The sequence below is a fragment of the Anser anser genome (assembly GCF_964211835.1).
Source record: "Anser anser genome assembly, chromosome: 13".
Taxonomy (NCBI): Eukaryota; Metazoa; Chordata; class Aves; order Anseriformes; family Anatidae; genus Anser; species Anser anser.
This window is the reverse complement of record NC_139734.1, coordinates 9,952,683-9,976,915: the sequence shown is the minus strand read 5'-3', so window position 1 is coordinate 9,976,915 and position 24,233 is coordinate 9,952,683. Positions and strand designations below refer to the sequence as shown.

The 24,233-nt window shown below is 44.8% G+C and overlaps 1 protein-coding gene across 2 annotated transcripts in view; it reads left to right on the top strand.

Moving 5' to 3' along the window:
- GPR50 (G protein-coupled receptor 50) overlaps positions 1-24,233 on the top strand; it is a 119,274-nt gene that overhangs the window by 46,588 nt on the left and 48,453 nt on the right. Inside the window, exon 3 of one of the 2 annotated variants that reach the window (XM_083797191.1) lies at positions 18,584-18,996. The exons of the other annotated variant lie outside the window; for it this stretch is intronic. The gene's annotated coding sequence lies outside the window, so the exon portion shown is untranslated. Of the gene's footprint in view, positions 1-18,583; positions 18,997-24,233 lie in introns of those variants that run through there. 2 annotated transcript variants of the gene reach the window in all.

Here is a 24,233-nt window from a genome sequence, read left to right as displayed (position 1 = left end):
ACCTGCAGCTCTCCAGTGCTGTGCCTGTTTGCATCCCTTAGCCCCTCGAGACATCTGGTCTGTATTCCCTGAAATATCTGTATTCCACTGTTTCGTGTTGGGTTTTGTTGGTTCTCCACCTCTGCCAGTGTTGATTAAGTAACAGCAGCAAAGTATTTTATCATCTTGTGGCATGTTGCAGCAGGTAGAGCACCAGGTTTGACAGTGCCTTTACTCAGTCTCCTCTCTGCAGCTGGCCCAGCTCTTGGAAATGCTGCTTTGGCACCCAGAGAGCCTGTTCAAAGCGTGTTTGTGCCACATGGACAAACCTCCAGAGTCCTGAGCTCCGTCTCCAGGCTCTTGGCCTTGATATGAGTCCTTCAGGATGTCAGTGAAACCTCTGGCTTTGTGCAAAGGCGATGGGGAAGCAGAGCTGTGGGTAAAGCTTGTCATGCAGGCAGCGTAATGCTATGGTTCTTGTAATAGCATCAGGGTGAAACTGGCAATGTTCAGCAGTAGCCGAGGCATTGAATCAGCACTGGCATGAAATGGAGAGCAAAGCGTGGTTCAGTTTGTTGGCTGCCTCTATGAGCCATAAAGCTGCTCAGCTGGAATCATCCATAGTGAATGGCGTGCCTAAACACAGTGCAGAAATTATATGGGAAGTGTAGTGGTCCCATGCCAGTGTGTATAAATATTCATATTGTTCCATGTAGCTGTCATTATGTGCAAGTGCTTTGTCTCGCCAAACTTCTGCCAAAAGTCCTCACTCATGGAAACACTTGGTGAAGGCAATCAGATGACTGACATGACCAAAGGGCTGTGGGAGGCCTTGTACCAGCTGTGCTTACAGTGGTAGTTTATTCATCATTTCTGCACACAAGAGGGGGGAAAAAAACTGCTTCAGCTGCTTTGGAGACTTTTTCCCACTGTAGGATTCCTGCTTCTTGAGGGCTGAATATGAAACCACAGAGCTTTTGCCAGCTGCTAATTCTGTCTGCTCATTATGACCAGCGATATTAGTGAGGTGAGTATCTGGGGCTGCACCAGGCCCTGCTGGCAGAGTGCACAGACTGCTGCAGTGATGTGCCCCTGGGCACAGGGGTGGCTTTGGGGCTGCTGTGTGGCTTCGTGCTGACCCATCTGGGCTTGTGCACAGCCACGCTAGAGGTGAGAGCTTCCTCCCAAAGCACCCTGCAACAGGAGACATCCTGATGTGGCATCAAGCTTCCAGAAAAGCTGCTGAATTGGATTCCCATCTTGAGAAATAGATTAATTGTAGAGGGATGTGTGGACTGTAGTCATCTGCTATGCTGGGGTGAGAAGGGGAGCTGTGTGCTGTACAAGTTGTGCTGCTCGCGTGCTTCATGACCGTGGTCTCACTTTTATATATCCAGCAGATTGTAATGGCTGTAATCCTTCAATATGCATTTAATCAAGCTGCATGGGAAGTTTCTTCTTTGTTTACGGGGTAAGCGGGACAGATGGCTTTTACACCGCAGCTTTGTGGGCAGACACTGTCTCCTCCTGGATCTATCCAAGCTGAGTGAAGGAAAAAAGGACCAGATACTTTTCCTGCTGCAGAGGACTGCCATCTCCTGCAGACATCTGCCTGCAGCCCTGGGTATGGCACTTTGAACAGGACCTTGTCTAGCCATATTCCAAATTACAGCCTCAAATTGTAAGTGGATGCTACTGCACGTCCACTGAGACGCAGCAGCTGATGGTCTGTGCATGCGTAGTAGACTGCAAATACCCACTCCGAGTTTGTGTAAACTTGGATTGTAAACAGAGACACTGCAATAAATACAGGCTGATACTAGAGAGAGAAGGATCAGCGCTTTCCCATATGGCTCTCACAGTCGTGCGGCTCATCTGTGCTGTTTCTGCTCCTCCTCACACTTAAATAGTGGTGCTGAGTGTGGAGGAGCGTAGATCAATATGAACAGAAATGCTGGTGCCAATTTAAACTCCCCTTGGAGAGAGAGGGTGTTGGCGGTTTTCCCAAAAGTATCTTTCCCTCTGCTTTCATGGTTCTGTAGGGATGTTAATTTCCCCACCGTGAGTCACTGAAAGCAGTTATAGAGGTACGACAGGAATCTTATGCCCTAAATATAGCCTCATATCAGCCCACGTGGAGCTACCATCGGAGCTGGTGCTGAGCCAGTACACACAACTCAGGGCTGGTCCCTGCTCCCCCTGGCTGATGGGGTTCGAGGGGGGAATGAGACGTTACGGAGCAGGAGAAGGGTTGGCATGTGTAGGCTGGGACCATAAGGCCGGAGATCACAGCTCAGAAGGATAAATTGTAAGAAGGATAAGCTGGCTGTGCTTTCTGTCACTGGTTTTCCACCTCTGAGTGTGAGGACGCCCCTTAGGTTGGGCTGGGAGCTGCTGAGTGGGGTGCCCCAGCGTCCCTGTGCTGCTTCTGGCAGTTTGAGTCAGGCAGCCACAAACCTCTCCCCTTTGCAGTCGGGTTTCTGGGATCTGGATGCCCCTGCCCTGAGCTTTGTGCTGCTCAGACAGATGCTGGGCTGCCTCTGAGGGCATTTCAGTTTCCCCCAGGTGGGTATTTAATATCTTTAACTAACAACCGTAGGGGAAGGCTTAAAAGCAAAAACAAACCACCACCAACAAAACAAACAAAACCAACCCACAGATGTGGAATGTGAATCTAAGATGCTTCTTGTATAGCAGCTGAACACGGGACACTTCTTCCTCGATTGATATGCAAATTTTGCTTGGCTAATTGGCTTTCTCAGCTGTCTGTGAAGAGTCCATGTATAATTTATAAAGGAGTGGATACGTCTGCCCTGAGAACATAATAGCTATTAACTTTGAATATTCATGAATTCCATCAGCTAATAGGGAGGCAAGCCCGTAAGTAGCTTTGACACATAGGAGCGAACCACCACAATCTGTTTTTATTTGAACTAAAATATTCTGCAGCCCTTTGGGTCTTCAGAAAACATTCAGTTCTCTTAATCCAGAATGTTTAAAGACTTCAGATACCAGCTTGAAGTGGCCTGTAATGATGGAAAGACATACTGTGGGCGTGTAGTGGGTGCCCTAGACACAGATATATCTTGCCAAGGCATAAAACATTACAGATTTTCCTGGAAGAGCTGGGTATATCTTTATATTCCCCCATCAGGTTTGCAGCTCTGTTTTATTGAAGCATGCTAGAAAATGGATGTTTGGGGAGGAATAAACAAACTGGGTTACTGAAATGGTTTCAATTATGTAGAATAACATTTACTTAAAGTTAAGATCTTAAGTTCTGGTGTGCGGAATCCATAACTGATGCTGAAAAGATACAGGGAAGAACAAGCGTAACAGAAAAGGGCTCAGCACTTCTAGGCAATGGATCTGGAAAACTTCAATGTTTGAATCTATCTAATTTGTTATACTTGTATTTAAAGCTAAAACCCAGAAGCTGGAGGGAGTGATATCAACTGCTCTGTGACTCCTGTTAAAATTATAGCACTGTACTTAGGTTTTGAGACTGCAAATTTTGGAGCACCTCCAGTTTCAATAGGACTTGAGGCTTCTCCTGAACTCAGATGTCTTTGGCCAGCAGCTGTTTCTGCATCTGCTGAAGTCAGTAGGGAAGCATTCAATGCAGTTCATAAGTAGCTAAATCCAGTGATGTCAACAGAGGAGGGGCCAGTAAAGAAAACGAAGATTTGAGAACACCCTAAGGACTGTATTTCTCTAGAAAATCAGCAATATTTCAGTGAGGACTATCTGCATGACCAGATGTTAGGCACCTGATCTGCCTCTACTAAATCTGATGCCCAGTACCCAGGGATGCTGTGTTTATGCCATGAATGTGAACCTGGAAAGGTGTTTGCCATGCTTTGGGAATGCAAAAAAGGGAAGACTGATATTTAGGTAAATTTTGTAATCCCAAATAGCCTTGGTTGGCTTTACCTCTGTTTTCTTTGGCTCTTGAATTAATCCTGTTCGAACTAGATTTGTGCTACTTGCAGCAAAGCAAGCTTCTGAGCGTGGAGTCCCTGCTGGTGGACCTCATCTTGATCAACAGCTTTCTAACCTTTCTGCAGTAGATGAATGACCATGGCTTACCTCAAATGCTGTCCACCCTATTTCACACTCGTGTAAAAACACAGAAGAATGGAAGTGGGGGAGAGGCTCTGTTTTTGTCCTGAAAACCTCAGAAAGCTGACCTCAGCCTGAAGCATGCCCAAATCTCTAATGGAGCACATGGGAACTAGTGCAGGGCCCTGGTGACAGGAGTGTGAAGTTTTCTGGGATTTAATATGCAGTATGTATATTGCTTGATGTGGGCAGAGGGTGAAAAGCAGGCTTGTGTGAAATAGGATCTGGATCTGAAATGAGCATCACCAGCTATCCAATTTTCTTTAAAAAGGAGAACAATCTCAAATGGTGTAGAAAACAAGCCAGCAGCAGCCTGTTCTCGGTGCCTTAATGGGAAATGGTTTGTTTTTGCTTGCAAGTGCGTGCTGTACCAATAAATCCCGGAAGAAAGTGCTAAATGGAAGAAATTCAGAGAAAAGATATTAACTGAGTCGGATCAATCAGTGTCATCAGTTACAAGGAAAATTTTACCCTGATCAAGAGAACAGCTCTACAATTTGATTAGATGTGCCAGGATTGGTGAGGATTTGGTCTCTTCTAAGGGGCATTGCCAAGGGTAATAGGTAGTTTTATCTGGTCTGTTGCTGCCTGGTTGTTTAGTTAATGCCTTTCAGAGTGTATTTTTTTCCCAAGATCATACTAGCTCTTTTTTTTGGATGCAAAGCATTACTCTCCTCTGTCTATTCTCTGCCAGCTCTCAGACCGTGGTAGGTGGTCATGGTGTCTCTCTGGAGAGCTTTGATGCCACTGGAGCAGTCTGGTATTGAACTGACATCTGCACAATGCTTGCGAGAGGATTTGGGGTCAAGCTCAGACTGCGATGATTCCCTGTGATGTCCTACACCTCAATAAGCTTAAAAGACTTGCAGCCTCCTTGGAATTTTTTGTACCTCTATACCAAGGAGGGCCTCTAGGGCTTTGTCGAAGGGTTCCCATGCGGTTATTTAAGTTTTTAGCTTGTAGGAGCTGGTGTGTGTGCGTGTGTATTGATCCCAGGCTGTGGGAAGCAGAGCCCATGTAGACTGTCTCCCCTGAGTGTCAGCCCCCTGCGTGCTGAGCCACAGGAGGCACTGGTTCAGAAACTTGCGTTTAGTTTCAAGTGCCGGAGTTGTCTGTGATTTCAGATAGCATCTTTGGGACTGAGAGCTTTGTCTAGTGTAAGCACATGTGGCTTTGTGCTCTGTCCTAAATTAGTACAGCTGATTTAACAAAGTGTCTGTCTTCATTATGTCCCAGAGTGCTGTAACTGACTGTCTTGTGGGGTTGAGACAAGGAATTTAAAAGGCCCCATCAGTTCACAAGCAGGGATCTGTGCTTGTAAGTAGGCTGCTACACTGTAGGGCCAGAGCAGCTTCACCTGGAGGCACTTTGGATGTGTCTGGGGGGATCAGTCAAGCTGGGTTCAGGCCTGCTGTAAAGCCTGGGTAAAATGCTGAATGTGGATTTGTGATGTGTATATAACTATGACACATACACGTACATAGCTATATTGTTTCCTACACGTATATAACTGTATGGTTTATGTCTCTTTGGCTTGCTGGAGAGATTACTCTCTAAATTCAGTGGAGGCAGTATTTGGTAATAGGAATAATCTTACTGCTTACTGGCTGCTCTTTTGGGGGGCTGTGCAACCTGTTTTCATGCAGAGTTGAGTCCTGAAGATGAATGTGGTTGCAGATTCTCTGATGTCTAACAGGATTTATGCAGCACACAAGATTACCAACGGTAATCTGAACTGTACAGCTCAGATGATGACATTTAAGTTCAGTTTTTGTCTTTGCTCTCTGGCAAATTAATGCTTTTGTTTTGAACAATGGCTAGTCAGGACTGTGCCAGAAATATCTTCGGTGAGGAATGGCCAGAGGGCACCAGAGAATTAGGGTGAGCTAGTATCTCTAAGACCACTGAAATGTTGTTCTAGGTTTTGTGGAGTTAAAGCAAAGAGCAGGAATGAAGGCAGGGGAGGTCAGGCAAGCCCGTATGACAGGGTTTGTGCTGGGCATTGAGTAGCCCTGCTAAACTCTAGAGCCATTTGGTAGATCTTAGATCTCTACTCTGTATCAGGTAGCTTGTGTGTGCTTGAATATTTCTGGGAAGGCTGGGCATGAGAGGTTTGACACCCCAGTACCTGGAGAATCTGGGCCTTTTCCTGACTTGTTATATCTCCTTTTTTCACAGGGCCTGACCTGTTAGCCCTAGCTTGCGATTAGCCCTGATGCACCCAGACAGCCACTAATTGCAGAGCAGAGGTAGCATCTTGTGTGTCTGTACTTTGTATAGCACCAGGGCCTAGTGCTGTAACAGACAGCGTGGGCAGGAACCAAGCCTGGTGTCACCAAGTATGGCTTTTGGGCCTTGGACTTAGCATAACAACCCGGCTGCATATTGTGAGTGAGCTGGTAATCTCAGGGAAGTGTTCATGCAAGCACCGAGCTGGGCTCTGTGCAAAGCGGGGCCATAAAATGCTTCCTGGAGCTGGAGGCATACATCGTGCTTTAGCTATGACTTGTTTTGTGGATGGTTTAAAAAGTAGGGAGTAATGCCTTACTGTCAAGTGATTTCCCAGATTTCAGTACTTTTATGGACTGAGGTTTCTATGCCTTTCTCAGGGACATTCAAACCTCAAAGTCTCCAACTTATTGTGAAGATTTGTTTGACTTTTCCTGAAATTACAAAGGATTATCATGAGAGACTCTTGGAACCAGCAAGAAAATTTTTCCTTGTCGTTTACTGACAGTCTATTGCATATCTTGTTTATTTCGATGACTTCTACATCCATTTAAGCAAAAGAAAAACAAATACGACTGCTCTCCTAACTTTGTGAACCAGGACAGAGACTTAGAATTGCAAAAGCAATGTGGCCTGTGGGAAAGCATAGAATGCACAAAAAATAACAAACAAGTTCAGCTTAAAAAAAAGTAAATATTAATTTTATATTGTTTATTGGTAGAGAGGACTTGTGCCACCTCCTTTTTTACACTTAAATAAACTGGCCAAGGCCAGGAAGTTTGGAGCCAGGAAAGACAAACCCTCTAAGGCAGGGAATGGGACAATTACTAGCAAGTACAAAGCAGGCTGTGAGAAATCAGGCCAGTCTGAGCTGTATTTTAAGGCACATGTTCTCTTGCATTCTCATGATCAGGAATTAGTTTTTATCCAACTGCATAAGGCTTGGCTTTTGATGAAGAGAAAGGGGTGGGATTGGATAGGCACTTTGGCATTTAAACTCTACCTTGGGACCAACTCATGGCACAATGAAGTACTCTAGGGGCAAGATTCATCACTGGATGAGAGCATGGTTGGGAGGGAAAATGGAGAACTAGCTTAAGCCACCTCTGTTCCTGCCCTGAGTTAGATGTAAATGTAGTGAAGAGGCATCCTGAGACCTGATTCATGATGAGCCAAGAAGGCCTACGGGCTGGGGCTGCACTGCGGCTGGGGTAGAGATGTGTGGGGTTGTGCTGTGGAAGAAATCACTTGGGGGACTGGAAGGACAGGCAAATGGGTCACCTTGCCTTTTGGACAGTGGCAATGCTAAGCCTGGGTGTCACAGGTGACCTCTGGGGTGTCATGTCTCTCCTGACGTGCACAAGTCCCCTCCATCACTGATGGTCAGAGTCCAAAGGCAACAGATCCGTGTTCACTCAAGAGATTAATGATTTGTACAGCCCTTTATTTGACATAGGCTAGTTTAGAAAATGACCTTTTTGATAGCTTGTTCTCACTTTCCAACTTTCTTGGGACTAGCTGTTACCTTGTGTGGTTTACTTCAAAACAAGGAACAAGGTGACCCCTCACCAGCTCTCAGAACCTGCTAGGATCTCAGGTTTGGCAATCCAAAGCTTCTCCCAGGTGTTTGTATTTGCAAGGGCTTCACAGCTGGGTGGGAAAAGACCTCTGAAGTCTGAATATATCTGGAGGAAGTCTAAAGGTTCATGTACAACCTGGTTTTAGGTCACTTAAGAATAATCAGCAAGGATCAGACATGGAGAAGTGAGCTTGCTGAGCGGGAAGGAAAGAGCCCTTCAGCATCTTTTGTAGCACTTGTGTAGGCGGCCTCTTGGTAGGATTACCTCTGTGAAAGAAAGTCAAAGAAGCTGCACAGGTAAAGAAGAAATATGTCCAGGCAGTCCACTTCCAAGTTTATTTTAATTGCTTTTATGACTTTGTGACCAGCATGTCTTGTTTCTGTGCTGCCCATCCTGGCAGAAGGAGGAGTGATGTCTCGATGAGGTGAGAGTGCTGGAACTGCTCTGGGTGTGAAACTCTCTGAATTGCATTGATGCCTACTACAAAATAGGTGGTAAGTAAAATACACAGCCAACTTAAAACCAGAGTTTAATTAGTCAGGGGCTGACTCATGTGGCACAGCCAAGGGCAAAGCTGAGACTGTGCCTGGAAAATGAAGTTGTACAGCAGGGTTGTAAAATGAAGGTGCACGGTTTGGGTGAAGAAATTCTCCTGGGCTTAAAGATTGACTTGCATCTTGGCTCAGCTAGGTAAAATACTGACCCAGGTCCAGTGAGAACAGGAAAACACTGGAAAGAGTTGTAAATGGCCTGTTTGGAGCTATGGAAATATTTGGGTAAACATGGATCCAAGTTAATTTGGATTTTCAGTGGGGAAAAAAATGCAATCGTTTCACGTTCTTGTTCTAAGGAAAAAAATCTCACAGGATAAGAAAATGCCTAATTTTTCCTCTGTAGGCTGCTTAAAAATCTACCAGTCATTTGCAAGTAAGAAGTCAGTATTATGACCACTCTGCCTTTCAGTGGTGAGAATTGAGACTTTTAGTAATTGCTGCTGTAGTTGTTAAAATTTCAGCAAATAAACTGAAATTGGAAGCTGATTGTGTCCATTTCTTCCTTGTATTTTGTAAATGTGATGTGAGTGGTGTTGTAGGTGATGTGAAAGGAAATCACCTGCTAATTTGATGTGACCTGCATGGATTTTCCCTAATGGGAGGGAATCCTTTGCAAGGCTTAAAACTGTGCAAACTAATGCTAAAACCATTGCACTAATCTGTGTGTACAGAGCTACAGATGACCTGAACACTTATATTGCACTAGCTGTAACATATTCTCAAAGCTACATTTAATTTAGTGCAGTAAAAACATGCCTGTTTGTTTTAAGACCATCTGAAGTCTATACAATGACTACAAACAATTTAGAAATAATTTAGACAGAACCGTCTGTAAAACAATCTAGAAATGTGAGTGTAGACAGACCCTAAAAATCAATTCTATAGGAACGCTTCTCAAAGCAGATATGATCTACTCAAAAACTATTTTTTGCCAAGAGAACAAGAGTGAAACTGTGCATTAATGCAGCATTTTACTTTTCCTTAACCCTGCTGTGTTTCCATCCCTTCCCTTGTGGCTTGGACAAAACTAAACTCCACATTTCTTACACTTTTTTCCTGTCCTTTCTTGTTCTTCGGTATGGCAGGTGAGCAGTCCTGGCTTTGTTACTTTTTATTTTGGTTTTCTCAATCAATTTCTGTTCCTTCCAGCTAATTAACCACCACATCAGCCTCTGTTCTTCCGAAGAGATTATCCTGAGGCTGCTGCGCTTTGCTTGCTGTTAGGAGGTCTGGGGGCTCTGGTACCACGACAAGTGTGGCAGCCCATCCTCACCCGCCTGGGCACAGGGTGCGGTGTCAGCGGCCTCTGCCAGGGCAGAGCTGCTGGGAAGGATGGCTCTGCTGATCAGGTTGTGGTATCTGTCAAAACAGCATGGCCCAGAGGGCTTTCTCTATAAGGCTTTATTCATGATCCTTGGTGAAGTTGTTGGCCAAGGCTAGCATGTTTCTTCCCTGTTCCTTCCAAGGACACAGATAAGACCTGTGTGCTGCTGAAAGGCCCTGACCTGTCTGAGCTCTGGTGAGGATAACACAGTGCTTGCTGGTGTGGCTGAAGCCTTGTATGAGGAAAAAGTGAAGGAAATGAGACTCCTGAATCTATCATGCTCAGGTGAAGTAAAGCAGCTTGGATGGAAAACTCAGCGAGCACAGGGACCTGAAGGATGCTCTGTCCTGATGGTGGTGTCACCCCCATGCCCTGTAGAGGCAACCAGCTTGGTGCTGAAGGAGTGACGCTGCAGCCTGTTCCAAATAGAAGTCAGTCCTTCAGTACTGCTTCTCTCGCAGTACAGGACGGGCAGCAGTGGGGAAGAACCATTTCTTCCCTGTTTTCTTCCCTGTAAGTGGTCCTTTACGCCAGCTTACACCCCTCATGAAATGACAGTGTGAGCAGATAACTGTAGCTGTGTGCTGGGCTGCCCTGCCAGCATGGATGCAGACCGAGCATGTTCACAAGAAATGTCATCCTTGGGAGGATTAAAGAGGCCTGTGATGGCGTCGGCTGTGATCTGAGTGTCACAGCATGCAAGGGCTGAAAACACAACCTCTGATCCAAGACTAATGCTGCTTGGGAAACCTCCTAGTGCCCTGCTTGCTTGCAGTAGTGGCGGAGAGCAGCACGTGCATGTTGGAGGCTCGAGGGCTGACCCTGCTTTGTGACCGCAGGGTAGGACCAGGGCGAGCTGTGGTGATGCTGCAGCCTTCACGGCAGGAAATAATTCAGGGGAAATGCATGTGTGTCCTTCTGTCTACAGAAATGAGCACTGCTTTTCATGACACTTGCATATTAAACTGGATGCACGTGCTTGTAAAGGCTGTGGTTTTTATTTTAAGGATAGCTCAGAGAAAGGCAGGGTTAAATTCTGTCAATTTGGGAAAGCTGCCAGGGAATTTGGTTTGCTTTTAATAGGTTTTAACTTAGATTTTTTTAATGCATTGGTTGGGCAGCATGATTAACACAAATCATAAATATCACAGGGTTATCACCCTTCTATGAGAGGACTCTCCAGCTCTTGGTATGCTTTGCTCTGTTGCAGGCCAGTGCCTGGCACAGTATTTATGACCTTAGCATGCAGTACTTTTGCTTTGTGGGAAATGAGTTCTGCTGTCACAAAAGCACAAACCTCACTGCACAGCAGCAGTGGGCTGAGTTCTGGAGCATCAAGTCCTTTGCATCCAGCATGGGCTGTGGGGCAGAAGCAGTGTTACGCTCTACTTTTCTTCCTTTAAAGCACTTAGCTTTTCATTCTAGCCTCCTTTTAGGCTCTGACTGGCCACAGTTTTGTCCTTGGGTTGGAAGCAATGCACTGTGTGCCTGCAGCTCTGCTCCCAGCTGGAGCTCTGCTCGGCCCCTGCACCTCACCCCGTGATTCCCCCCCAGCTTTTGCCCCAAATCAACATGTGGGCACTGATGTGGTTCCATCAGGTTGTGCTAACTGATCCTCTGCATGCAACTTTGAAAGCAAATACTCCAGTAAAATAACTTCAAATCTTGCAAGTCAATACTAACTTTCCATTTCAAGTTTTCTACCTGATTTGAAGTCCTTAATGAAATCCATTTGACTGTCTGGATAGTGCTGTTATGGTTTTATTATTTTTCTTTTGAATTACTTAAATGGTGACCTGTTGCCTGAACCCATGTCTTTTGAAGTTACTTGGGAAGAATTTCTTTTTTGCTTTTGGCAGCAACACTTCCTATAGATAATATTTTCTTTTCCTCCAAGTAGGGCCGCTTTTATAGCTCCCACAAAGTGTCTGTAGCAAGACAAAACAAATACTGTCTGTAGTCCCACGCCTAATTAGCAAAAAATTAATCAAGTGGACGGCTGGAATGTTTTTTGTGCTGACTGCTGTGATCTTTTTTATAGTGTCACTGCTCTCATTGAAGTCCAAAGAGGTGAAACAGGGAGATACCAGTGGCAAACTGGGCTCCTGGCATTATCTGAACACATCCTGGTCCACCAGCACAAGACAGGGCAGCATAAAAACCAGTGGCTGTGGGAGCAGTATCTCCCCGAGCAAGCGAAGGGCTGGTAAGGAGTACCCACAGAGTTGATGCTTATTTTTCCTACTACGTGCTAAACCAGTCCCTAAAGGACACCAGGACTGGGAAAAAAAATACTTTAATCAGAAATGGAAGCAAAGACTCTGCTTTCCCAACCCTGGAATATATTTAGGAACAGATCATTTCAATTATTTTTGCCCTCTAGTTCCTTGGTAAATATATCATTGTGTTTATTATTGGATTTATACTCTGCTCTTTGGGGGAGACAGTATTTAGCAGCAGATCTTAATTTGAACACAGGAGAGTCAATTCAGCTTAAAAGAAATCCCCTGTGCCAAAAGACTGATGCTGACTGTCTCCTGAGAAATTTGCTCAAGTAATTTCATTAGTAAAAGATTTCAGGGATAGCCAAGCTCAGGAAAATTAAGAAGGAAAAATTAAATTAAAAAGAAGAATGTGCTGCTGCCTTAGCTTAGCACAGTTTGTGGTTTTCTTGGTCACGATTTCATTTCTGAGACTAATTTTCAGATGTGAGGACTCAGTTTCTGGGAGGTGCTAAACTAGTGCCTGCAGTTTTAGCAGCTGGAGTTGATTTTAAAAGCTGGCAGCAGGCAGGCTAAGCCCAGATGCTTTTGAGCACCACGAGCATGAGAGCAACATCTCACCATCAGGCGGGTCTTGACACTGGGGTGCTCGCTTCAGCAGTAGCTGCCTGGTTCCTGGCAAGGGTGAGGAGGAAAAACCCCCTCTGAGCCCTGGGCTGGCTCCTCGCTGGGACCCTAGAAGCAGATGGAGTCGGCTCAGGGGTGGTAGCGGTGTCCCTGGGGGAGATGGAGCCCTCCCTGGGGCAAGGGGCACCGTGCTGCCCCTGGCTGATGGCAGCCAGGGAGTCAGAGAGCACTTCACAGGGGTGATGAACTTTCTGTTGTCATTACTCGATGCAGAGTTGATTAAAAACATGAAGGAGCTGTTCCTTCATCCACCCTGCCACCAGAAAGGTTTCGCTGCCTCCCTTTAATTCACCATATTTGGTGGTGAATTAAAAATGGAAATGGAAGGAATCTGCCAGGGCTCTCCCAGGAAGATAAATGATCTGCTTCACGTAGTACATCTCCTCTTTCAGTTGTGCTCTGTACTGCTGGAGTGAGCCTGGATGGGAAATCCTGCTGCTGGGGGAGACTCTTTGGCCGTGTATGCATGTGACCCTGGGGCTGCTTCCTCTTTTAAAGCAGTGATTTTTGCAGCTCTCCATATGCAAAGATATTTGGGGAATAAAGCTTATGACTTATTCTTGTTAATTGATAAATATCAGGAGCATCTGAGCAAATTCACCCCTCCTGCTTTCCCTGCTCTGCAGTCACACAGCAGATTAATGCAACAGTAAGAGTCCCCATGCAAGCCATCAGGTTGGTAATCTCTGCCAATAAAGGGAGTTATTGATTCACAGTACGTGGAAGCTATGTTCAATCTTGGTTCAATCTTGCTGTCCATGCTAGGGCACGTCCCATTTAGTTGCTGGAAGACAGCACGTTCTTTTTCCTTGCTGACTTTAAGCTGATTTCTGTGACCTGAAGTGGAGGAGTGTGAAGAGGACTGGGGGCTTTGGAAGCTGCTATGTGCAGCACCTGCTGCAGATCGCAGAAGAAATCTCTAACACCTCCATGAAGTAACTGCAGAAGGCCAGCAGTCCCTTGTGTCCCCCTGACCCCTGACCCCCCCCTGTCCCCCCTGTCTCCTGATTCACGGTAGATGCCTGTACATGCTGTGCTCTCAGGGAGCTGGGTCTCAGAGGGAAGGCAGCAGACAGATGCCGATTATCTTCTGTCCTTAAGAGATCAGCAGTGGTTGCTCTTTCCTGGTGTAGAATGACAGAGTGCTTGCTGAAATCACGCCTCTGAGCTTGCAGTGCTTCCTTGCTGGGAATAGCAAATGAAGAGACTGCTGTAAGAGACTGTAACTTAGAAGCAGACTCAGCACAAGGCTGCAATGCAGCAGCATTTCCCTTTCTGTAAAGCCTGTAAGGGGAGCCTGGGGAGTATTGTGTGTAACAGGTCCTGCAGACTGATGGCTGGTGGCAGGAAACCAGGAGCAGCTCTGTGTGATGTGCCTGGAAGCGTGGTTCTCTTCAACATGACCAGACTACCAGTAAGCCTTTTCATTTTTAAGATTAGATATTTCTCAGACTTTTACCATAGAAGTTTTCTTGCAACAAGTGCAAAGACTCTCTTCCCCATGACTTCTGCTGCCAGTTTTGCAGGCTCAGTTGTGATTCCAGGATGCCAACATTCAGTTCTTCCTTCACACACAGTCAGTGTGGATAATCTTGCAGGCCAGACCCTGCTCTTTCCTTTTTGCCAAGTTGCTTCCCCCACAGTCAGTTGTACAGCAGGTACAGGGAAAGCCGGGACAAGAGTCAGGTCTTCTGGTCCTTTTTCATGTCCTTCCCTCCTCTCCATCTGTTATACCTTGGTCTCCTGCTTGTCTGTCATTCCCCAACCAAACTCTTCATTACCTTCATCCTAGCTTGGTTTCAGTTGCACCTTTGAGCCCTCCAGCTCTCGTTTTCATTCTTTCTGGTCTGAATTGCCTATGGCCATGCATTTGTCCCCCATCAGTGTTTTGCAATAGCTTCATCTGGACTTGATTGCTGCAAGACTGAGTTAAGTGTAGAGGATTTGATTCACCAAGGAGCCCAGACCACGTTTGCCTATCACGTAGGGGTGTAAAAGGCTCTCTTTTTTATTGCATTTAAAAAAGATGAGATTTCTGCTGCTTTGGCCACTCTAGAAATTGAATTCTACCTGGAGTGCAAGCTTGAGCCCAAACCGTTTGATTTCTCTGCAGTGCCCAACAGGTGTTTAAGCTGTTGCAATTTTGCCTAGAGCTGTGCCAGGGTCTTCAATAGTAACAAGAACAAAATTTCCAGAATTTCATCCGCAACACCCTCCCCTCTTGCAGCCCATGAAGGAGTACTGTTCCTGTGAGTTTCACTGGAGGCTTCAATGCACAATCACTCTTTTCTCAATTTGACCTTTGTATTAAAATTTCCAGGATGCCCTAAGGCTCCAGGTAGAATTGAGCCCTCCTGTGTATAACTATTTAGACAAATAGAATACAAAGGTTAGAAAGACGCTTGCAGAGGCTTGCTAAACAGGTGGCCACGTCAGGTTTCCTATTTAATAAACAGAGCTAGTCTGAAAATCATCCCAAAGCCAAAGAGGTGCTGTCATTCTTGCTTTCATTGTTGTACTTGAAGTTTTAACTTTTTCTTAGCACCACAAAACAGGACGATGAGCACCAGTGACAGCACAGCATTACCAAATGGACTTTTTCTTCCCCAGCGCCTCCTGGGGTGATGGCTCCCGTGCCTTGCACGTGTGATGTGGCTGGGTGCTGGCCTCCACCAGCTAGGCAGAGGTATAAAAGGAGGGTTATCCTCCAAAACCTGCTGACACAGGTCGTATATAAACCTAGTGTAAACCTAGTGCAGAGATGCAGTACCTCAGGCAACAGCTTTGCCAGTGGAGTGGGGGCAGACACTTACTGAAGTGAAAACATACAGCTCCATAGGGCAGAGGTGTTGCAAATGGTCCAAAACTAAAGCAGCAATTAATGCAGTGTTCATTTTACTTGTTTTTTTTTCCATTGTTTTTTTAAAGCTATATGTGGGAAGAAAAACTTCTGGGGTCAGAATGAGGCATGGATTTTCAGTAATACGCTCTGCAGAACAGATGCATAAATCCCATTAGCAGTAATGGAAACGGGTTGCCTAACCCAAGTAATTGAAATTGTGTGCTGACTTGGCTCTCTTCTACTGTAGTAGGTCTGAATCCTGCCTCCTCAGTTGCTGTTAGTAAATAAAATGGAGCTTGTTTCTAGCAGGACTGAGCAGAAAGTATTTTCCCAGTGTTTGAAGGCAGGGCAGGTCTGCAGCAGCAGAGCCACTGGGGTCAGTCTGGGACCTCTCAGAAGAGGCCAGTCCTCTGGCACTTAAAAAATAAAATCAAAACAACAATAAAACCTACCATTGCCCTGTCCAGCTGTGATTGAGGATGTGAGCATCCAGGCCAGGAAGAGAATTGCTTTTTTTAACTAGATTTAACAGGTGGCCACCTTCTTTTGGTAAAAGTGTTTTTTTCTTAAGAGCTATTTGAATTTGCTCCTTGCTCCCGTTGATTTTAATGGGGATAAGACTTACCCTAGGAAAGGAGGACAGCAGTGAGATATCATCAGAGCCATTACTGGCCCCAGATGTTTTCCCACAGTAAAACCATATGCCTCTAAAGCCTGAATCTATTCCTGACAGGCCCAGTCCTGCAATCTGCTCAGTGCCTCTCCCTAAGGATTCCTGAGCTGGCTGCCTTGTCCTGCCTGTCGTGCTCAGTGTGTGGATCCACTTGTGTGCGAGCATCGCATCTGACCCGTGCTCAGCAGCCTCGCAAGCCGATGAGCTCCTACCTCATGTACAGTCTACATGCTGGAATTACTCCTGGCTGGTTCCACATAACGCAGCTGTGGGAAGAATTTAAAGCAGCGTTTCACTGACTAGCAAAGGAATCTCCCAGCAGGTGACAGGTTTAATGAGCCTTGTGGAGACGTGCTTTTATGCTCTGTGGTTTGTGTCCACGTGTCTTGGGTAGCTCTGTAAGGATGAAGAGGATCTGTTGCTTCAGGAGGGGTGAAGTTTGTTGAACACGAGAAGCCAATAAAACCCGCAGTGATGATGCTGCAGGGAGGATGTGCTCCAGTGTTAGGAAATTCTCACTTGTCACAACTTCTGGATGAATAAATCCTGTATGAGGGGGGTACTGAAAGCTGGAAGGGCGGTGTGTTGTGCAGATCCAGCAGTCCGGGGGACACGTTTGGCTCTGTCCACCAGCCCTTGTGTGAATGAGAAGCAGCAGTGCCAGTGAGGACAGGCCTGTTAATTCCTGCTGTGTTGGCACTCATGTGAGTAACAAATACAGTTGTAGCAGATAAAGAAATTACTGTGGAAGTTGCAGTTCAGCTATCTGTGTATTACCTATCAATCTCTTTCAATTACCTGACAATATTTTTCTAGTTTATAAATCTAGAAATGAGGATCTGCAGTAAAAGTATGTGTAGGACACAGTGTCCTCCACTAGGGAGTGGAACCTTACTGTGCTGAATGCAGTAATTCACAAAACGCGGCCTTCACCCCCCAAAATGTTCCAGTACAAGTGAAAGAAGGCAACTCAGGTGAGACAAAGAATGGGAAATACGGAAGGAGGAATGAGCATCATGGTCTGTGCACACTGACGGCTGTTAAGAGAGCATGGTGGTCCTACAGGAAAGGCTTTTTGCGTGAAAGGCTCATGAGGGTGATATTTGGTTTGTGGAAATGTAGGAACAGCTTCTTCCAAGCACAAGGAATAGCATGGGAGAAGGGGCAAGAGCAATCATTAGTGCAGGTCATTATCATGCACTCATTCTGCAGAAGGGTGTAGGGTAAGATCATGTTTTCCAAGCTAGGAGGAAGCCAATGCCAGTACGTCAGTGATCCAGATGTGAAACAGCCACCTGAATGGCAACTTTGGGTGGAGGTAGAGGAAAAAAGTTAGAAGTTAGAGGTAGAGGAGAGCCTGTGTGTTAGGGGAGGTTATGCTGAAAGTTTGCAAGACTCGGACACTGTTTGAATATGAGAACCCAGGAAAAGCATAAAATAGCAGATTGTGACCAGCTATGAGGCTAACAGTTTCAATGCTCTTTTATATCTTCAGGAAAAGGGAAAGGAGGTGTATAAGCAGGTTCAGCAAGGAAAGACTCTACAGCACTTTTTTCAGCACATCTCTATGAAGAGAATTCGTACAGCACTGCCTGGCTCTCTGTAGCAAGTTCCTCCATTGACAATGCTACTGGCAGAGAGAGAAATGAGTGTCTACTGCTCTATGGAAGGACTAGATCCAAGTGCAAAGCTATGTAGACCTGGTATCTTCATTTCAGGTCTCATGTGAACTTGCAGTCTTGGCCTGGGGCTCCCAGACCTGTCAAGCCTACTGCTATGTGCCAGCTGAGTGGTGGTATCCATCCTTGTGTGGTCTTCCTTATCTCTGTGGGAAATCGAGAGGGATTTGTTTGAACTTAGCTTGCAATAGCAGAGGGTTTATGATGGATGATCTACCATAGCTTCTTGTGATTTACCAGTTAATGGGCTTTTAATCAGCTTAGATCTGCACTGATTTTTCTGTGGAGCTGACTTTTGATGATAATGTCCTGTAACAGCAGGAGTCACAAAGTCACTTAAGTCAAAAACATTAGTGAAGCATATTTGACCAACATGGTGATATTTATCTGCTAGTAGAGCCAGTAATCTAACAACAAAGAAAGTTGTCTTGATCAGCATTTAGTTATCCTTTCTTCTTTTAATCCTTTCATGTTTGTGCCCCCCACATTAGCCTTTGCTAATATGATTTTGCTCAGGGTCTATGCAAGATTATGGCTTCTTGGACATCTGTTTATTCTGGAAGAGTGTTTTTCTTCAGCCTTCTGGAACACTCACAGCATTCCAAGTTTTGTCGGAATTCAATGTTAATAGATGTTAATTGGTGTCAGGGGAAATGGAGTAATAATTAATGCCTGTGGATATCTCTTTTCAGCCAAATCATTCTGCTGTGGGACCCGAAAATGATCAGGTGCAGTGAAGATCACTGCTAGCAAGGTCTCATTCCACAAACCCCTTTGCGAGAGAGATCCTCTGAGGCTCCTGAACCTGACAGCTCTTCCTTGATTTGGGGCATTAGTGGTCAACGCCAGTATCCGCTTTCTTGAGGCAGTTTTTTCTAAGCTTTTCTTTGTCTGGCATCTCTAGCTTAACTTTATAAGTTGTTTGTGTTGCAAGTTTGCCACTTCTTTTCTATGAAGGACTCCTGAAGATCCATATTGTTCTTTCCCAGCAGCATGTAGCTGAGTTTGGAAGGCTTGCAGACCATTAATTTTGGGCAAGACCTTCACTCAACTGATGGTTGTGAAGATTATCACTGCCATTAGGTTGCCCACAATATTACTTTGACTGAGATACTGGTATGATATTTGACTATAACGAGGGGCACCTCTGTGATGTTCAGAGACATGGGCACAGTGGAAGAGACACCAGGAGGGATTTATGTCCCCTGTGCAGGCTCCTGGTAAATAGCTGCCTTGAACATGCTGGTCAAGCTCTTCAAAACACTCGGGCTAGCCCTGCATAAGTGGCTATCAGCATCACAAAGCACAAGAAATGCATGTGTCTGGGACAAAAATAAATTATAACTTGGTTCACCTTAAGTAGTCAAGACCTTCCATGCCCTTAGCATTTGTGTTGTTTCGGTTTAACTGCATTGAAGACAGAGAATGTGAAGTATTTGAGAATGGCTCAGCCCAAAGGATTCTCTGTACCTTACTACAAATAGTAATTAAAAAAAAGCTTTTGCAGTTCTGCTAGGGGGATGATAGGACAATGTGCCCATATATTTAAAATATGAGCTTTAGGATGGCACTGGACGGATATAAGATGTTTCAGCTATAGTAGATCCGGTGTTGACATGAACATTTAGTGTAAGTAACATGAGATACCTCTGCAGAGTGTGCACTTTCAACCTTCAGAGTAATTAGCCCTGTTTGTTGGCTTTTTTTTATTATAGCACCTTGCCAGTGTGCTGCAAGATGCGTGTGAAACCTGGCATCAGTGCTGGGAAATGCACGGGACTGTGCAGAAAAAGCTGTAAGGCCCAAAGCCCATTGGCAACAGTCCCTGAATGTGCTTGGAGGATTTAGCTCCAGTCTCCCAAGTAAATCTGTAGCTATTTTAACTGGATGTTTTCAGCTGAATCATGTTGAATCTCTAGGAAAGGAGACTTTTCAGAATCCAGTCACCTAGAATCTGAGTGGTTGTGAGAAGCTGAAGGCAATAGAACAAAGAAGGCCCTTTTAGACAGACAGGTTAGGATAGGTGATTTGCTGTGGAAAAGGAGGAGATATGGAAAAGCTAATCAACTAGGATTCAAAATAAAGCCAGAAACCAGTTTTCTGATAAATGAATGCAGAGGACAACAACTTGTTCAATTACTTAATGAGTGACAGAATTGGAAAGTGAGTTTGATAATATAAAGTGGGGAAAAAACATTTTGGTATTAAGGGATGAGAAATCAAGTACCAAAATACAGATCTAAGATCAAATTTAATTGTCCTTTCTAGTACTTATAATGTCTTGGAGAGGCTTGTCTCCATTTCTGTATTCATTTAATTTGCATAGTACAGCACAAAGTAGAGGTATTTATAGAGCCCTCAAATTTAGTAAATTATAAGGCAGTGCCAATTAGTCCTGGCTAATTTGAGATAAAGTCTTGGTACACAAGACCAAAGGGAAGCAAAGCTGCTGGCAGTATTCTGTCCTGAGCTGAAACATCTTACATGGCTAAAACACAGTCCTGAATGTTTCACAGGTCTGTAAAAGGGTGTTGTGCCTCTAGTCCAATTTCCACCTATGGCTTTCTATCTTAAGGTTGGATGTTGGTGCAGAATTTTAAGATACATGTAGTAACTCTGTACAACTAGGGAAGTTGCCTGTATAAATTCTTGTGTTAGGAGTAAGCTAATTGCAATTCCAGTTGCTTCATTTTATCTTTCTTAAAGGACAAATACAGTTCATTGTGGTTCTAACCTAAGTCATAAAAATCCTGATTTACTCTATGAACAGGCTATCTCCTCCCTCATTTAAGAGGATTGGTTAGTGTCTAAATTGAAGATTAAGGATATGTTTTCAAAGCTCAAAATACAGAAGCCACTATTAAAATATCACGCTTTGTCACTTTTTAATCTAATTTGATGTTCTTGCTCCCCCTTCCTCAACTGTAAAAAGAAGATAAAGCAACAGAGCAGTCCTGCCACAAACACCTGTCCCTGACATATGCAGGACTTAACATTTATTCTTCTCCAACTTCATTCTTCAAACTTCTGCAGTGTTCACAGTATGAAGTCTGCCCAGATTTGATTTTTTGTTTCCAGAAGGGTGTACAGCTTATGTTCTGCAACGGCTAGCACAGCTACCCTCCGCTTTAGGGGGAGAGGTAAAAGAAGGGTACACTCTCAGCAAATGGCCATTGCTCTAAGATGATCTTTCTTTTTCCGAGTAAGAAGTGGAGGGGACCTGAAGCTGCTTGGTGCTCAAAGTTTAGTGGAAAATTTTGGTGTCTTACTGAAACAGATGAGACCTATTAAGATGCATTCAGGAGTTCTGTTGTGTCTTTTAAGCAATGTCTAGGTAACTGCACATACGGATTGCTTTGACAGTACTTCTCCCCAGGACTGCCTACACACTTAATTTGGTGCATTGCACGTAGGTGCTAATGGTACTATCCAACAAGTCTGCAGGAATGGATTCTGAATACTGCAGCTTAATGGAGTGCCCAAAATTTATTTCCTGATTATTTTTCTTTAGAGGAGAGGCATGGTAAGAAGCAGGGTTTTACAGATAACCTCCAGCTTCTTCCAGACAGAGTCATTTCTGGAGGGTTCCCCATCTGAAGTTATTAAAGAAGTTTGGTAATGAGATCTGCTTTCTGCATGGAATAAGTCTCCTACTTTAATCAAATGCAGAGTTTTGGAAAGAATCTGAGGGTTTTGAAGTTAAGGTTAAGGATAAGCTTTCCAAGAGTGGCTAAATAAAGATACTGGGGATCTGATTTGCAGAGGTATTTAGCTGCTTAAAAGCTGCTTAAAATTATGGAGATGTGTTTGCTGGGAGTTACAGAAATCTTTAGGTACTTTGTTTTCCTTGCAGTCACACTAAGGTTTTTGTCGTCTTCCTGTCATTTTTGACTAACTGCAGCTCTGAACCTTCAGGCAATTAAATACTTTTTGCATAACGGGCCCAAAGATAACACTGGTGTGGCTGTAAATGGAGCTGTTCTGGAGGAGCAGCCTCCTACACCTCGTCTCAGTGGCTGTATTTGCTGAGAGATGTCTCAGTGGAGTTCTAGGCTTAGTACTATACCTCCTGTAGCTTGAATGTCACTGAAATGGTTTCTTCCTGATTATTTCTTTGGATGTTTGGTGTTTTTTTTTTTAGCCTATGGACAACCCCAATTGCCATAGGAAATCTTCACTGCATAAAGATTTCATTGCAAATCAAAGTACACTAGTTTCTAACTTGAATAGTAATTCCAAGACTCTTAAAAGGTTTGTTTCAAGTAAATTCTCTATACAGATGTTTTGCATCATCTGATGAGAGCTAATTTCAGCTGCTAGATAGCACTTCATATTTAAAAGTGGAGGTCTCTACAATGCTGCTAAGCAAGTGAGCTGAGGTGGAGAGCAGCTTGAGATAGCAAGGTATATCCATGCCATCTACAGGTAGAAGAATGAAGCTAGGAATGTGCAGCTTTGCCACCCAGGATTTGAGAGAGCAAACCTGGACAGCACAGGAGATGTCAATCAGCGCTGCTGTGAGCATCAATGACCAGCTGGAAGAGGCGAGGGCAGCACTCTGGGTATGGACCGCATCGCAGGACCCAGATGCAGGTGCCACCCGCCCTTTCTGTGGTGTGGAGGAACATAAAGTCATCTGAGAGGCTGCTGTAGCAGGTTGCTAATAAAGTCCTTGTGATCTACGGGAGAGCACAAAGGTGTTTTATGAGACAGGAAGAAGGGAGGAAAAAAAACTCAGTGGAGCCCAACAGTTTGTCAGGGAAGAGAAAACTTTTTAATTGACTGTCAAGCCATAACCTTAGAAACCTAAGGAAAGAGGCATCAGCATGTCTGTCAGCATGGATAGGCATCAATCTTTCCTGGCTAGACAGCAACATGATTATGTCCGGGCTAATGTCAACAGCTTGGAAGTGCAGGAAGCTGATCTGGCCCCTTACAAAGGAGGGGAGGAAGCACATCCCACTGGTGGCTGTTTGGTCAAGCTGTGCTTCTTTTAAATGGGTTGTTTACAGCTATTTTGTAATTAGGAGAGATGAAACCCTGTATCTCGATTTTGGAAGATGGGATTATAAATGTAATGCAGAGTGACTGCGTGACATGATGAGATTCCTACTGTTGTCATTCTGCCTACAAAAAAGGGAGGGCTGTTTCCTGCCACTGGAAAACAACTGTTGATGAGCATGGTCTCTGCTCTCCTTGCTTTGGTTCTGCAACCTGTCCTTGGTTTTGGAGCATCTCTGCATTTTCCTGTGATGGCAAGGGCCATGGGGATGAGGAGTGTGTTGTAAATGAGGTTATGTCAAGACATTGTGATTTATGACTGTACTATTGCAGTCTTGTCTGAGCTTCTTTGTGCTACTTATCCTAATGTCATCTACTGTTATCTGGGAGGAGAAAGGGGACTAACTTACAGCTCAATTTATATTAATTGCATTTCCTTTTTTACATGCCTGGACCAAATTTGTGCCAGCTGTTTTACAGAAGTTGAGGGGAGATAATCAACAATACCATAGCTCTTCACACAGCGCATTTCAAACAATTCATATGACATTTTCTGAATTAAAAATAATTAGTAGCATAAATGATCAAAGTGGTTTGTCAAAGGGCAAATGTCTGTGCTGATGAAATGCTCTGAAGGCACCAGCCCATTAATGCCTATTAAATTGATGATATATGGGGCTGTGCTAGGGAACAGGCCTTGTGGGTGTTCTCCAAAGAACTTGAGGTATGTTAATTTGCTCCCTGAAGCACTGACAATCAGTTTAAAAGCCCTTCGGTGCATCTGACCTACTTTATCCCCACCTGTTCTGCTTCCAGAAGCACCGCGCTTTGTCTGGAGGCCTCTGCATGCACAGGTATCACATCCGAAGGGAGGGTGTGAGTGTGCAAAGGGGTGTGAGCACCTGCTACATGGGATGAGCCCAAAACTGTCTCACAGGGCCTGAGAGGCAACTTCTGATGGTTCAGGGGCGGCATCCTTGGCCTCCTTCCCAGCTGCTGATGGAAAGATGAGGGGAATGGTTGGAGATAGCAACCAGCAGCAGAGATTTAGCAGATCTCAGGGTCTTGGCTCCGGTTGTTCGCTGTTCAACCACAGGGAAAATGTGAATTAATACAGGCTTGAAAGCTTATCCCCAGCCTGTATGTGTAGGAAGGTCTGCTTAAGATGGCACAGAGAGAATGGTATGATATGGCATAGGAGAATGACACTGCAAATGATTCCAGGATTGTAAAAGACCTGGGGACTATTCCAGAGCACACGTCTTCATTCTTGTGTGGCTCTTCAGGATGAAAACCTGCAGGTGGGGATTTTATTTGACTTCTTCATCACTTCCTTCAGAA